The sequence below is a fragment of the Heterocephalus glaber genome, unplaced genomic scaffold, assembly GCF_053883595.1.
Source record: "Heterocephalus glaber isolate CG9 unplaced genomic scaffold, H.glaber_assembly_v1.0 deba00000122, whole genome shotgun sequence".
Lineage (NCBI taxonomy): Eukaryota > Metazoa > Chordata > Mammalia > Rodentia > Bathyergidae > Heterocephalus > Heterocephalus glaber.
This window is the reverse complement of record NW_028258138.1, coordinates 57,753,868-57,770,221: the sequence shown is the minus strand read 5'-3', so window position 1 is coordinate 57,770,221 and position 16,354 is coordinate 57,753,868. Positions and strand designations below refer to the sequence as shown.

Sequence of the window (16,354 nt, the reverse complement as noted above, 5' to 3'; positions counted from 1 at the left end):
TAGAAGATGCAGAAACAACTCCAGACACACTCAGCCATTTCATCTTCGATAAAGGAGCCAAACACCCTCACTGGAGGAAAGATAGCCTCTTTAATAAATGGGGCTGGAAAAATTGGCTTTCAACTTGCCAAAGATTAAAACTAGACCTGTATCTCTCACCATGCACTAAACTAAAATCAAAATGGATTAAGGATCTAAATATTAAAATAGAAACTCTGAACCAGTTGGAACAGAGGTCAGGTGGAACTCTTGAAGACATTGGTGTAGGAAAAGATTTTATGAACAAAACCTCAGTTGCCCATGAACTAGCACAAACAATCAACAAGTGGGATCTCTTCTTATTAAAAAGCTTCTGCACAGCAAGAGAAACCACCAGCACTGTGAAGAGACAACCCACAATGTGGGAAAAAATCTTCACCTGCTTTTCCTCAGACAAAGTTCTACTATCTCGAATCTATAAAGAACTTAAAAAGATCAGACCTCCCAATTTTTTTTTTGTATTAAATTATTTTATTGGTACATTGTAGGTATACAACACAATTACATTTCTCATTGGGAATTGTACCTTTACATAATGCATCTTGGTTCTTATTTTTTCCCCATTCTTAGCCCTCCCTTCATGCCCTCCACCCTGCCCTATTTACAAAGACTTTATTTCCATTTATTCCATTTCTCATCATTTTTCCTTCCCCTTCTTTCCTTTCCCCTGCCCCTCCCACTACCCCTACCCATTTGGACCTTTTCTTCCTGTTTTACATTTTCGATTATTCATTCTAATCATTGGTACATTTTAGGTATACAATATAATGACATTCATCATTGGAAATGTGCATCTTTACATAGTCTCTCTTGGTTCTTATTTTTCACCCTTGCCCAGCCCTCCCTTCAACCCCTCCAGTACTCCTTATTTACAAAGATTTTGTTCCTATTTTTCCATTTTCTCATATTAATCCCATTCCCTTCTATCCTTTCCTCTAGCCCTCCCACTTCCTTCCCCTTTACCCCTTTTCTTCCTATTTCACATTACCTATTATACATTTAGTCCTTATTTACACTTTCAGTTTCTCACACCAGAGAAACTACTTGGTATTTACACATGTGTGTCCTATTTATTTCACTTAAAAGTGTTCCCTCAATGTGCATCCACTTAGCTATAAATGTCTCTAATTTCTCATTTTTTATGGCTGAGTAGTACTCCATTTTATTAAAAAACCCCACATTTTCTTTATCCAGTCTCCAGTTGATGGGCATTTGGGCTGTTTCCAAGTTTTAGCTATTACAAACTGTGCTGCTATGAATATAGGTGCACATATATCACTGTGGTATGATTCTTTTAATTCTTTGGGGAAGATCCCCAGCAGTGGAATAGCAGGGTCAAATGGGACTTCCAGTCCTAGTTCTTTGAGGTATCTCCATACTGATTTCCACAGTGGTTGCACCAGTCTACACTCCCACCAGCAGTGGAGCAGGGTTCCTCATTCCTCACAGCCCCGCCAGCATTTGTTATTGGTTGATTTCCTGATAGCAGCCATTCTTTCTGGAGTGAAGTGGAATCTCAGTGTTGTTTTCATTTGCATCTCTCGAATGACCAGTGATGTTGAACATTTTTTCATGTATTTATTTGCTATTTCTACTTCTTTGTCTGAGAAATGTCTGTTCATTTCAGATGCCCATTTTTCGATTGGGTCTTTAAATTTTTAAATTTTTAAATTTTTCGATTGGGTCTTTTAATACATGAAAAAATGTTCAACATCACTGGTCATTCGAGAGATGCAAATGAAAACAACACTGAGATTCCACCTCACTCCAGAAAGAATGGCTGCTATCATGAAATCAACCAATAACAAATGTTGGCGGGGCTGTGGGAAAAGAACACTTCTCCACTGCTGGTGGTAGTATAGACTGGTGCAACCACTGTGGAAATCAGTATGGAGATGCCTCAAAGAACTAGGACTGGAAATCCCATTTGACCCCACTATTCCACTGCTATGGATCTTCCCCAAAGAATTAAAAGAATCATACCACAGTGATATATGTGTGCCCATGTTCATAGCAGCACCGTTTGTGATAGCTAAAATGTGAAATAGCCCAAATGCCCATCAACTGGAGACTGGATAAAGAAAATGTGGTTTTTTTATGAAATGGAGTACTACTCAGCCATAAAAAATGAGAAATTAGAGACATTTATAGCTAAGTGGATGCACATTGAGGTGATACTCAAGTGAAATAAATAGGACACACATGTATAAATACCGAATATTTTTTTCTTTAATTCTTGCAACTGGGTGTCTGTTTTACTTTTTTCTCTTCTTCCCATCTATTCATATCTTTGAAGTATCAGAGCCATGCCAATTTTGCATTAAGTTTACCAATGAAAATTACAACATTTCTTTAATCAGTACATTTATTTTTGAGCAAGAAGAATGCAGGAAAGAAGGCATTTACTGGGTTAAAGTTAGGTTAGGTAAGGGTTAGGTTGACTTTGGTCCGGATTTGCAGACCTGCAGAGATCTCATTGAGAAGTTAATATGTTTTCCTCCTACTCATTTTCACTGAAGTGAATGGTCTCTGCTTGCCATGTTGCTCCATGTCAGGAATCAGCTTTGTCAGGAATGGAAAATGGGTCAGGTAAACCTTGTACATTTTTTCTTAATGGTCTCCTGTGTGCAGCATCTGTGGCTTCCCAGCTAAACTCTCAGGTTACTTACTTTCCATCATCTCTAATGTAAACTGTTGCTTCACACATGCAACTTGTGTGGCCTCCACCATTTACCCACCAGGAGATTTAATGAGTTTAAAAACGGCCATGCTCTTGACTGGAAAAATTATCACAGTGCTGAAAACATGAGTCTTGTAGGGCATGGCTGATTAACATAAGGTGAATGAGTAGACCTAGAGAGGCTTAAGGAAATTTGGCAAATTAGCATGCAAACAAACAACTGCCATAAATCCTCTGGGCCACTACCTTGCAGGATATAGTTTGTTCATTTAATTGGACAAGTACCAGTTAGTTAAAGTAATTTATGACAATACTTCATGGCTTATTAGTAAATTAGCTGCAGTGTACGGTTTTTTAATTCAATGATGTTCCTGTACTCTGAATTTTTTTCTGGCGCTCTGGGAAAGATTAACTGCTAATATGCTAATAATGCTGAAGCAGTACTGTGTGGTCTTTTCTGTGGCTTTGTCCCCAGGAGCAAGCATAGAAGCATGGTAGCAGCTACATGGCCCCTTGTGTTTCACTATAATTGTGAGTTGCAGGGAATTTTTTAAACAGGTCTGGGCAGGTCAAAGCCTTTAACTCTCTGAAAGTTTTCTAGTTGCACAGTCACATTTGACTGTCAAAAATTCTTTTGGGAAGGAGCTAGGGTGACTGACCTCTCTCCTTTGCAGGCCTGAGATTTTATCAATTAGAGTTGTGTTATTTTTGTTTATTATGCTTTAAATGAAACTAAATCTGCCTTGAAAATAGCTATTATTTCTGATAGGAATGCACTTTGCATTGAATTTATATATTTTATAACCTATGAACTTTCTGGGAGGAAGACAGGCTGATTAAAAAGAAGATAATAAATCAACCAAGAGCTGATAAATGTTTTGTGACATTACAGAAGTTTCACTTTCTTATTATAAGTAAAACAAAATACTACTTCAAAGTCCTCAAAGGTATAAATTTAGCTTCTGATCATTGTCACTTGTAATATCTGCTTGCTATCAGAGGAAAATTTGTAGTAACTATTAATGATCAAGACTCCTCAAAGTAGAATGATTCACAGGATGTTTTTAACATTCAAAAGACCTAAAATACATCAATGTATACAAAATGTCTTACAGTATGCAGCTGTGTATGTATAAGAAAAGGGATTATCATACATAGTTTCATAAATTTGCAAAAATTTTGATCTCAAAATAAAATAAAAATATATTTTAACATCAGCTTTAGTTGTTAATTTGCTTTTCAAGCTTACAGTGATCTCCTTCCCAATATATGCCATGTCTATTAGAATTAGCTCACACTTATCTCATTACTTGCAATATTTTAGTTTATTTGGAACTCAAACATCAATAACTTGTATCTGAAAGTATTCTTATGTGGCTACATATTTATCATTACGCATAAATCATTTGTTAAGATAATACACATTGTTTCTTAACTAGTATGCCTAAAATTATACATTTAAAACTTGTTACTCCTTCAATGTAGTAATCTTGAAAGGCCGTATTCTTCTTCTAATAGTTCAGCCTTTTTGGAAAATCCCTCAGGAGATTTTAGGATAGTTTTAGAATTTACCAGCCTCCAGAGAGAATTTGTTGTGATACTTATCATCTGTTAATCACTTTCTATGTTATTTGCCTTATTTGCCTGACTTAACTTGAACAACTGATTGTTTCTGAATAGCAATACGCCTCAAAGAGCATGAATTTTCCTTGTATTAGTAGCCAAGGCTCTCATGTATTCCAATAAAGTTCTAAAACATTTTAAATGCTGATAACATCTTGGCATTAAATAAACATTGTTGACTCCTAAGGGGAGCTCTTTGGGTATGATAATACAGGTGTTTTTAATATAAACTTATTCACATTAATAACTGGTTGTATCCTGTATCCACATGAATATTTTCTATAAACACACAACTCTGTGGTTTGGTATTTTTGCCAACTGTCACTTTTTGTCTGATTATTGATAACAAAGTGTCCCGTGTTCCAGCACTCATCCCTACTCTTGCCTTCATACATCTGTGTTCACTTGTCAATGAATTACTTAGAAAAAGTTTGCTGAGGCCCTACACTTTAGTCACCTCAGGACCTCCATACAAGGTAATGGGAAACTCCAGAAAGGATCATGCTAGCACTCAAGGAACTGGTATCATTGACAAAGAACTTAAAACCAAGATTATTATAATGTTTTATTAAAGAAGTGAGTAATTCTGTTTAGCCATTACTTTTCATGATTGCTTCCTCTTTACCCCATTGGTGAGGGAAGAATTCCTGCCCTAGGGTTATGGGGAAGACTGCACATATGACCTCCACTAGTGGACAGATGACATTACCATCTTGTTAGTCACAGATGCTCACTTCCCCAGTGAGGTAGACACTTATACCAGCAGGGTCTCATGGGAGTTGCACTGAGAATAGCATACATAAGCAGGGTCTGTGGGAGGCAGGCTTTGTTATAGCAGTAGGATAGGCTGACCTAAGTTCCTACTGGGGGAAAGTGACAGGCATGTCTGAATAATCCCACAGGCTAATAGGGAATTAAAACTCATTACTCAGAGATAAGCAGGCACTGTGCTGTACCACAGTAAGACTTTGAATTAAATGTTGTAGAAAATGTATGCGTTTGTTATAAATAGCTCTTGCCTTTAGGAAGTATTCAGTCAAGTAAAAGATTTGTAAGTCTAATAAATGTAAAATGCATTTAAAATGATTATATGTATTATGAATGCAATACAAAACACAGACAAAGAAAAGTCCAGAGCAATTAGAAAAGCAGAGGTTACCTCTTCCCAGGGAACTAGAAAGGCCTGGTGGGGAGGGGTAAGATTTAGGCAAGATGTTAAGGAATGGGTATAATATCAGCAGGTAAAGATGGGAAGATGATAAGGTAGGAGGACAGGCAACAGCAAATCCCTAAACACAGAAAAGCATATGACATGTTCTGGTATCTCAAGAAGTGTAGTTGGAACAGAATATTCAGAAGAAAGTACAGTGGATCCTCACATTATGACTGGCCTGACATAAAAACAATTGGGTTTATTAGGTTAATGGAAAATTCATCTGCCTCTTGTTATCTATAGCATGTACCCAGGTAAACATCTAGATCTCAGTTGTATTGACTTACAATCAACTTGAGTTACAAACAGCCATAGGAAACCAATTGAATTCATAAGTCAAAGGTCCACTGTACTTAAAAGAAAAAATGAGGGTAAGGTTGTGAAGGGATTTTAATTAATTTATACTTATTTTAAGGTAATGGGAGTTATTACGGTTTGTGTTTAGATGTCCCCCCCAAAGCCTCATGAGGATGAGGTGGGACTTCCTTCTTCAAAGGTAGCTGAATCTGGAATGTGTGCTGCTGGGATTAAGGGCATGTGATTACCAAACCACTACATGTGAGTGATTGGTTCAGCACCACCCTAATCCTGGTAGTCTGGATGGTATAAAAGAGGCAGAAAGATGCAGTGAAGCTCTCCCTTGTTGCCTTTGCTACTTTGTGCGTGCCGTGTTGTTTCTCCTCTGAGATGCTTGTTTGCAATCTCTGGCTTGGAGCCAGTCAATTATGGATTGAAACCTCTACGAACTGTAAGCCAAATAAACCCTTTCTCTTTTAACTTTGGGTGGTGGGTATTTTTTCTCAGCAACAAGAGAAAAGTAACTAACACAGGAGTCAAAGAGGGTTCTGAGGTGGGCAGTGAGAAGTCAGGCTGCTTGTGTTTAATCTGGAGGGTTTCTACATGATATCTGGGAGAGGGAGATAGACAGAAATTAAGGCAGGTAAGAAGCTGGTGTAGCAGTCCTGGTGAGACCTCAAGAGGCCCTGAACCAGGACAGCAGAAATATAAAAGTAAGAAAGTGATAGAGTGAAAGAGAGGAAGGTAGAATTGATAGATAATATTTAAAGAAGAACAGGTCATAGTAGTTGTGTTCTGAGTCAAGGCAACTGATTCAACCCATTTACTGTTCCACATAGGAGAATTAATGCTATAGAGTATAAAGTAGCCATTTTTTTCTCCAGTCTTTTCGGAAGTTAATTTTCTGGAGGGTTCCATATTTACTTGAAGTTTTATACCTGCTAAGCACTTGAAAAATGAAGACATTGGAAAAACTGTTCTTCCTGCTTCATTGGTGAATTACATTTTGAGGTATGAAATTAGCTTGTTTTATGTAAAACTACCATTTATCCCAAAGTGGAAGTTGGCATCATTGGGGACCAGGAAAACGGGGATCATCATCTATGGGAAATGGCTCTACTTGAAAAGGGGCTTCTGTTTCCTTTGAGGCATTGCTATAGCTCTCTTAATAGACACCATCTCAAGAGATCCTTACTCTTTTTAATGATTCGTTTCAGTTTCCACTGAGGATTAATTACAGGTATTAGGGAAATATATTTTGCAAGATGGAGCTCATACCCGTGCATCAGCTGTTTAATTTGGTAGCTTAGCCCTTCCTCTCCCCCTCCTGATTTCATCCCGCTTCTCCTGCTCCTCCTTGTTTCCTTTCTTCTTTTTCATTTCCCACTTTCACCAGAGCACACAGGTCAGTGTAGCCTGGAGCAAGACAGGTGTTGGTTTCACTTGGAATACTTTGTCCTCACTTAAAATAGTTCAGCAAACTATGATTTTTTGGGGTCAAATTCATCCAGCAGTCTGTTTATGTAAATAGTTTTTTTCTCATTTTGTTTACACATTAATTGCTTTCAATACTACAATGCCCAAGTGAATGCAAAAGTGTGACAGACACTCTCTGGTACTTTAGAGAAAAAGTTTGCTTAAGGGAATCATAAGGGTTTCTGTAGCTCTTATTTTTTTTCTTTATAACTGTGTGAAAATGTAAAAGCCAGTTGTACTCATGGCTTCCCAGTCTGCTTTGCCCTTCTCTGTGCTAATTGTTTTCTAGCATAAGTCAAATCACATCAATTCATGTTAAAAAGTCTCCGAAGGCTTCTCATTACATTCATAACCCAAACATCTTGGCACAGAATGTAAGATTTTGGGGGCCCAGCTTCTGCTTACCTTGCTGACTTTATCTCATAGTAGGTGTTCTAACCCAATATTGGTCCACACTTGTCTCTCTGAGGTTCCAAGCTTGTGAAGTGCATACCTGACTCAGTCCCTTTGCAGTCTTTATCAACCTGCAATACTTCACCTACCTCTTTTCAGCTAGTTCTCATTTACATTAGAATATTTACCTGACCACCCTCATCAAAAATAGATTTCACTTAGCCAGTCCCATCCCAAGTTGTGTCTGTCTTTACTCTGGACCATATTTTCTGAGCAGTTATAGGAAACTAAGTTGTTTACTTTTTTCTAGTTTGTTACTTGCCTCTTATCTATCTGCTCCACTAGAGTGTAAGCACCCTGAGGACATGATGGCTCCTTGCTGCAGCACAAGCTCCGGATGGTGTCAGTACTGTAGGAATTTAATAAATATTTGTTGAACGGATAATTGGTTCCTTATGTGCAGTGAATATTCTTCTCTTTGCCAACTGATTAGGTTCTTGGGAAAGAATTTATACTGACCTCTTACTGGAAATACTGTTTTGTGGCATTTAAAAATATCTGCCTCTCTCATGCATCTCGAACAGCCCATGGGCCTCCTTTCCATCTTCCAAGAAGAATGTATATTTCTTAAGGATGCAGCTGTAATATTCAAGGTTAAGTTCTTTGACAGCCATTTTAGAAAACTGGTTTATCTCCAGAAACCCAAGCCTGATAAAAAGGAAAAAACATGAAGTTCACTTTTTCACTTTGAATTTATACATCATGCAGAAGTGGTAGGTTACTGCTAGATCCCTAGGCTTAAATTTTCCTGACTTTGTTTCAAATGTTCTCAAATAATATTTAAGTTGAGTTTAGGTTAAATGAAGAAAGGAATAAAATAAATTTTAGTTTCTGAAGAAAGGTAGTGAGCTTTTTAACACTCAGGAAATGAAATACCCATACTATAATAGCATCCCATGTACATAGAGCTCAAAAATCTTAAAATGGTCTCTCTCACCCCAACTCAAAGCTGGACTGCTACAAAAAGGCCTGGGCACCATCAAAGCCATGGATTTTTCCTTATTTGTCCTTCTTTTAGCTCAACATTGTGTGAATAAGTGATTTCAGTTGATGTTTTTTTTGAAGATTTTTTTTTGTTCGCCCATAAAGAACTAGTCAGTGTGAAGTAATGGTCTCCAAACCACGGCCAACAAAGGATCCTAATGACCCTCGCTGCCTCTGCTCATTTCCCCACTGGTGTGTATGCCCCTGTTTTCTGCTTCTGACCAATGATTCTGGGTGGAAGAGAAAGAAAAGCGATTTCAACCTAAAATGACCTGCCAACTGTTCCCAGATAATGCTTGGAGTTCTCATCTTCGGTGTCCTGTAATATTAATTGATATTTACAGTAAACTACCATAATAATTGATAATTATTTTTAGAGCTCACTGTGCATCAGAGACAATTGGATTATTTCATCTCTTATTGCCTACAAAGGACTACTAATGTGTACATTTCTAAGGAAATAACATTTAATCTTTCCTCCTGTTGCTTTCACTCCCCCTTTCGCTTTTGCCTCTTTCTCTACTCTTCTGTCTGTCTCTCTCTTTTCTCTCTCTCCTTTTGTCTCCTCTCATCTTCCTGTCTCTGTCTTTTGACAATATAAATGGTAAAGCTTGAAAATCTCTTTGGAGTACACAATAGAATTTTGGAGTATTATTCAGTACTATTACATCAAATGGATTTAAAATTAAAGGACCTACACACTTTATGTTTTTTCAAGTAATGTACAACCTGACATATATGCCTTTCCAAAGGTGCCTGATCACATCAGTGGTTGGCTTGAACAAAGACCTCCTTAATGAAACAGTGGTGGCTGTATTGAAGAAGTCATCCAACAAACTCCTGGTGAGGCCTTTTGAAAATTACATTGGTGTGCTCACTTTGGCAGCACATATCCTAAAATTGAAAATTACATTGGCACTGACAGTGGTGAGTCAGTCTTCCTTAAGTTTTCAGCTTCAGAATGGAACTAATGGCTGCTTCAGCTTTTTCAAAAATCCTTTCTTCTTTTCTGTGACCTGTTTCTGCTTCCTGTAGCCTGCGTCATCCCCTCTTATTAGATTTCTATCATTGGGCTGTTCTTCAGGGAGATAATATTCATGCTCTAAGATAGATATATTTCAAGAAGCCTGTTTCTGTACTGATTTTATTTTCTGTTGACCTAGCTATGAAGGGAGAATTAAAAACATGTTTTGATAAATGCTTTCAGGGCAATATCCAACTCTAAGTATCCAGCCAGCATCATGAATCACTGCATGATGGGATATGTTCTAAGAGACATGCCATTAGCAAACATCCTAGAGTATATCTATACAAACCTAGATGGTAAAGGACAATTACTCAATGTCGCCTCTTGAGGCTATCATAAAATGATAAAAAATGTAGCATAGTAAATATATAAACTGGTAAAGTGGTCATTTACTATCCATTAATATGTAGTATACATTATTTTTGCTTAGCTTCTTTTTTTTTTGCTTAACTTCTTTTATTGGTACATTTTAGGTATACAATACATTTACATTTATCATTGGGTGCTTGTACCTGTACATGATGCATCTTGGTTCTTATTTTATCCCCATTACCTGTGTGCCCTTCACCCCCTTCACCTTTCCCTATTTACATAGACTTTGTTTCCATTTTTTTCTTTTCTCATATCATGCGCTACACTGTACTTTTACATGACTGGTGGTGCAGTAGGTTTGTTTATGCCCACTCACTACTAACACACGAGTGATCTGTTTTTGCTACAATAGTCCAAGGACTACAGTATCACCAGGCAATAGTATTTTCTCAATTTCATTATAATCTTATGGAACCACTGTCAGATATGTGGTATGTCTTTGACCAAAATATAGCTATGTGAGATAGGACGGTATATATTTAATACAAATTATACAGGATCTTGAAATTTTCTTTCACAGTGCTGTGAGAACTTGAGCATATTATAAATTTCATGAGAACAGAGATTATGGCTATGTGTTCAATCACAGACTCCAGCACATAGCAAATACCTGTTTAGAAGGCATCTCATATATATTTAACTAACCTCATTTAGCAGTTTGACATTTATAATGCAACTTTAGATACATTATCTTACATAATCTCTGCATGATCCTTTCAGATATATACAGAGGGGACTCTCCGTCTCTTACAAGAACAAATATGGAGGAGTTAAGAGTAGAGTCTGCAGTTTTATCAATCTACTAAATGGTAACATCTAGGTAGGAAGCCTAGACTAGTGCCTATTGTGTTCTCACTGCCTCCCACAAACAAATATGCAAAACAAAGACATGGACAAGTTGGATGCATTTAGGACTTAATAAATCTATGTCATTTTAAAATGGGTTTGAAGACACTGAGCCCAAGTTATTAATGCCAACCTCACATCTAGACTAATGCTAACCACAGAGGGACACTTTCCATGATTTACAGCAAAGGTCATAGGGTGGCAGTGGGGCTTCAAATATATTTTTTTGGGTCCACACAGGTTAAAAACATTCAAAAGATTTTACATATACCTATGGATTCCCCCTATTCTTTCAAAAAAAATGGAAGTTCTGGGAGAATGGAAAATCTGATTAGCCTGGTTATTGTCATAGCAGGAGTTGGGCAGAGCATACCAGCTGTTTTTAAACTGGCCACACATCCTCACTTGTTAACATCCTTCCCTTCCTATTGTCTCACACCCTGCTTCATGTAAACTCCTGACCCCTATCAGTTTTATTTGGAACTCCTGATTGACATGAACATGATTCCTCCAGAATTTTTAGCACATGATGACATAAACCAGGATCATTCCTGAAATCCCCTGGGCCTACCGCAAAAGAAAGAAGAGAAACACAAATACTGTGTTTGGACTCTGCTAATCTCTAGGCAGTACATTTGCCTGATTCTAATAGCTGCTAAAGTGCCTTTGAGAAGTCTGTTAGACAGTGGCCACATAATCTTATGGCTCTCAGTTGAGTAATTTTCTGATCACGAGATCAGAGAGTGATTTGATCAAAGAATTAGAGAGGCTATTTCTTTTCACTCTTCAGGGGATGTCTTGTGTTCTTCAGAACTAGAAGAGAACAACTGTCCAGAATGTTCTCTCTCTCTCTCGTTTTTAATTTCTTCATGCTCTCCTTGAAAATACTTGCCTCCAAGTATTTGCCTCCTTGTCTAACTCATCCAAACATTAAATTGCCTGTAATAATCCTACTTTCTCCTAAGAAATCCAACTACTTTGAACTAGTTATAGTTGTTGTTGGTTTTTTTTGAATTAATGGAAAATAGCATTTGTCTTAGTCACTTTCTAGTCACTTGGACACAATACCTGACACCCATAACTTAAGAGAGAAGAAGCTTATTTTGGCTCACATTCCAGGCTATAGTGAGCTGGCTCCAAAGAAGCACGGTAGAGGAAAAGCTGCTCCTGTCATGATGGCCGGGTGCAGAGAGAATGAAGGGAGTAGCTGGGGAAGGAGATATAATCTACCTCTTCCTACCAGACTCTGCTTCCTATAGCTATAAACTCACAATAAGTATAGCGTTCGCATGACGCAGTACCTTCCTGAAGCCCCGCCTCTGTGCACATGTGGCCTTTGGGGTCATCCTCTGTCTGAAAGCATCGCAGTATCTCTGAAAGCGTCGCAGTATCTCTGAAAGCATCGCAGTATCATTCTCTTTTCGTCAGCGAAGAACACTGAAATACAAAAGGGTGAAGTGATTCACTTCAAAGGACCTGGGACCTCTCAAAAGACATTAGTGATTAAGCTTCACAATATCTGCCTCCACACATTTCCTACTTAGGAACAGAGGATATATTTTAGTTTTCCATATTGATAGTTGGCCTATTTTGATTGTCTTTGAATTTTGTCTTTGGTATTGACTTAACTACAAAAATGTTTGTAAGATAGTTTGGGTTGGCATAAGTTCAAGAAATTAAATATACATTTATTACTTTTTTATAAACTGCAAAAGTAACATATATTCATGCTGCCCAAAGCACAGAAAATATTTTTTAAAAAACCTAAAGAGGAACGTATAATCACCTGTAATCTCATACAGTAATAACAATTGTTAACAGACATAGGCCTCCCAACATTTTTTTTACATTTATAGTCACTCATAACACAACTGTACCTAGAAACATATATCCGTTATGATTAAAAACTTTAGTGAATGTTTACATTTTTAAAAATTTATTACAGTTAAAGATATCTTGCCATTAGTCCCCCTCAAAATACTCTCCCCCTTGCTTTGAACACACTCCATCATTCTTGCCACTTTCTGAAGCAGTTCTGGAAGTCCTCTTTTCAGGAGTGTCTAGTTGTACTGCTGTGGCTGCCTCAATGACCTGAATATACTGAAAATATTTACCTTTCATGGTCATTTTGACTTGGGAAAAGAGGCAGAGTTGCATGTGTGAGATCTGGTGGATAAGGTGTACAGTGACACATCATGTTTTATGAGTTGGTGGATAAGGTGCACGAGCTCACACCATAATAGTTTTACGAGACTGTCTTTTTGTTGGATGGCACCCCACAGCAGCATTCACCATATTTTTGATTATACTTCATAAAGACACTCACTTCTAGAACTGCTTCAGAAAGTGACAAGAATGATAGGATGTGTTTCAAGGGGGGATATTTTAAGGGGGATTAATGGCAAAGTGTCATCCACTGTAATTAATTTTTAAAATTTAAACATTCACTGTATATATTGTTCATTCCATATATATGTATATATACGTGTGTGTGTATACATATATATTCCGTATATATTCACAATAATAATATATAAAACATAGTTTTGTTATCTAATATTCTTTTCATATAAATCCTAGAAATCTTTCCACATTAGTCGCATGCATCCATATCATCATTTTTAAAAGGTTATAATGCTTCATTTTATACATATTTTTTCAGAATTTTACCATCTCCTATTGAAGAGTATTTGTTAATTAATTTTTATTTTTGCTTTGTTTTTTTTTTACAACAACTAAATAATGCTTCAGTGAATGGTTTTGCACAGCTGTCTGAATATTTCCTTAAAGGAAAAGCACCAGAAACAGATGTTTTTATGTTAAGAGACATAAATATGAATTTTTGAAGCTTCTGGTGGATATTGCACAGTTGTCTCTAGAACTTCGATGAATTTATGCCACTATCACCAGAGTGTGGTAAAATGACAAAAAGGGTTTTTGAAATGCCAACCCCTTCCTTCTTCTCTACAGCTGAGGGAGAAGAGATGGCAGAAAGGAGCTTCACTTAGAACAGTTATTTCTCTGCATAAATAATTTTAATAACATCTATTCATATATTAACTGCTTCACTTGCATATGTTATTACTTATTTGAAATTTCAAATCAACAAATAAGGATAAAGTGTGTGAAGTCAGCCACGTGGGAAAGAAGATGTGTATCTGTATTAATTGAGGGCTTTAGAGGGCACTGTTAGGGCTCCACCCAGGTCTCCTTGGTCAGCCCTGCACCCATCTTCCAGTTGATGTGAATATTGGCTCCTAACCTCCCAGACAGAGTTGCCTTCAGCCAAATGGAACCCAAGCTGCCTCCTCTAACCCTAACCTTGCTCTGCAGACTGTGGCCTCTCCCAGGCCTCAAGAGGGCATCGACTGCAGTATGATTTGTGCATTTGTACTCTCAGCTCCTGCCAGGATCAGACTGAAGCTGAGTCAGCACCACTGCCTTTATTTTCTTCCCCTGCTCTCCCTGCCTTCCTCACTCTCTCCAAATAAATATTTTGAATCAAAATCCCCATCTCAGATCCTGCTTCTACAGAATCTGACATAAAATAAAGATCTTCTACAGATAGAAAAATTGAGAAATAATTTCTTTTTTCAGAAAAAGCCATTTCATTGCTCAGCCATAAATTATTGCTATCAAATTCAGAACAAGTAGAAATGATTCACCATGGAACTATGTCTGTCAGATAAATGTTGGCTTGCCACAGAAAAGAAATGATGTGTGTTTCATAAGCAGGCAATAATGTTGAGGTTTTGTTTTAATGTTGGTGTACAGGTTGGGCATCAGATTAAGTTGAAAGATTTGGAGCATTTGTGAAGTGGATTACTTTTAGAGATTTGGAAAGTGATTTTGTGTTCATTATGGTCTTCATTTCGGGGAAAACCTAAATATATTGCTAACTAATCTGAAGTCAGTAGCACCTCATTTTGTGAGTTGCATAAATCTCTATGGGAACAAAATGCCAGATGAGAACCAGACTTCTTTGTAATCCACTCCAGGGAACACATTGTATTTCAACTATGTTGAATGTCTTTCTTAAGAATCATTTACTGATTCCTTTTATATGAGTGTATATAAGTGTATCTTTTCAGATAGAAAAGTAAGTTAAATGTGAAGTCTTTAGAACCTCCTCAAGGCTGCCGTTAAATTGAGATTCAAGAGGACATACAGAAGGATTTCACAAAGCAGGATCAATCGGGTACTATCAGAACACTTGATATTTCCATTTAAATTTCTTTTTGAATTTCATGTTAAAATCCGAATAAGCTCTTATGCTATTGTCTAGAATGTCAAAACATAAAAAGGGATTGAATAATCATTTGAAGGATTGAGGTTGATATTGCAGCATAATGGATGTTATTTGGTTTGAATTAAGTAAATTGACCATAAAGAAAGTTCCAAAATCCATTTTTAATTGTTAAGAACTCCCTCTAATCTTCTTTCCCAGTAGTATCTATTTCCTCAGTTGTGTGCTTCTGGCAAGTGTTGATAGGGAATGAAGGAATAGATGAATGGTGGCAAAGTTTTTAGATGTTTTTAATTCAGAAAATAAAGTTTTTACTGATATTAGCTACATAGATCATTTTCCTTACATCATGGATCTGAAGATGCCCTGCCCTCTCTTCAGAATTACAGCATTGATCAGAGGCGATTGATCTCTCAGGAGTGTATATGACATGCCTTTAGGCCTTCAGAGCACTACCCACCCTTGTAATATGTAGCCAGATGCTGATTTTGGTTTTGGCAGTTCCTTAGGATCTTGCATTTTCATTAACCTACTGTAATTAAGACCCCAATCTTGACAGTCTGTGGCCTATTTTGGAAAAGTGTGATGCTGTACAATGATGCCACAATTAGAGTTTTTGTAATGCTAACACCTCATGTTCATTCAGGGCTGTATGTTTTTGTTTCATTGTTTCTTATCAGCTGGGTTTCTGAATACAGCTAGGGAAGCTGCTTCCATCTAGCTTGGAATCTAATTAGCTGCCTCTATTTTGGAGCAGTTCTGTTATTTATCAGAATTTCCTTCCATCCTTCCATCAGCTCTGATTTCAGTAGGTTTGTTTTTTTAAAGTCATAAGACAAAGTTGTAAGAGAAGCATCATGATCTAATGAAAACAATTTGCTCCTATATTCTCCAGGGAACGAATGTGTCTGATCTTAAAGTGTCTGAAGACTTCCATCCCATTATTATACATCATCTGATTTCAGTCCATGAAAGGGATCAGAATACAGGTATATGGCTTATTTTCCGTAAATTTAGACATAAGCTGAGTTATAGAAGGCGCGTGAGCTATAGAAGTTGTGTGAGGAATTGACCCATGTCTTTTTCCAGAAGACTTGG

At 37.2% G+C, this 16,354-nt stretch overlaps 1 long non-coding RNA gene across 3 annotated transcripts in view; it reads right to left on the bottom strand.

Moving 5' to 3' along the window:
* Positions 1-2,051: 2,051 nt before the first annotated feature.
* Positions 2,052-16,354, bottom strand: part of LOC147830446 (uncharacterized) — a 106,570-nt gene continuing 92,267 nt past the window's right edge. For 2 of the 3 annotated variants that reach the window (XR_015452659.1, XR_015452660.1), the window contains exon 3: positions 2,054-12,447. This is a non-coding gene — a long non-coding RNA (uncharacterized LOC147830446). Of the gene's footprint in view, positions 12,448-16,354 lie in introns of all 3 variants that reach the window. The other variant, XR_015452661.1, reaches the window with a different exon arrangement.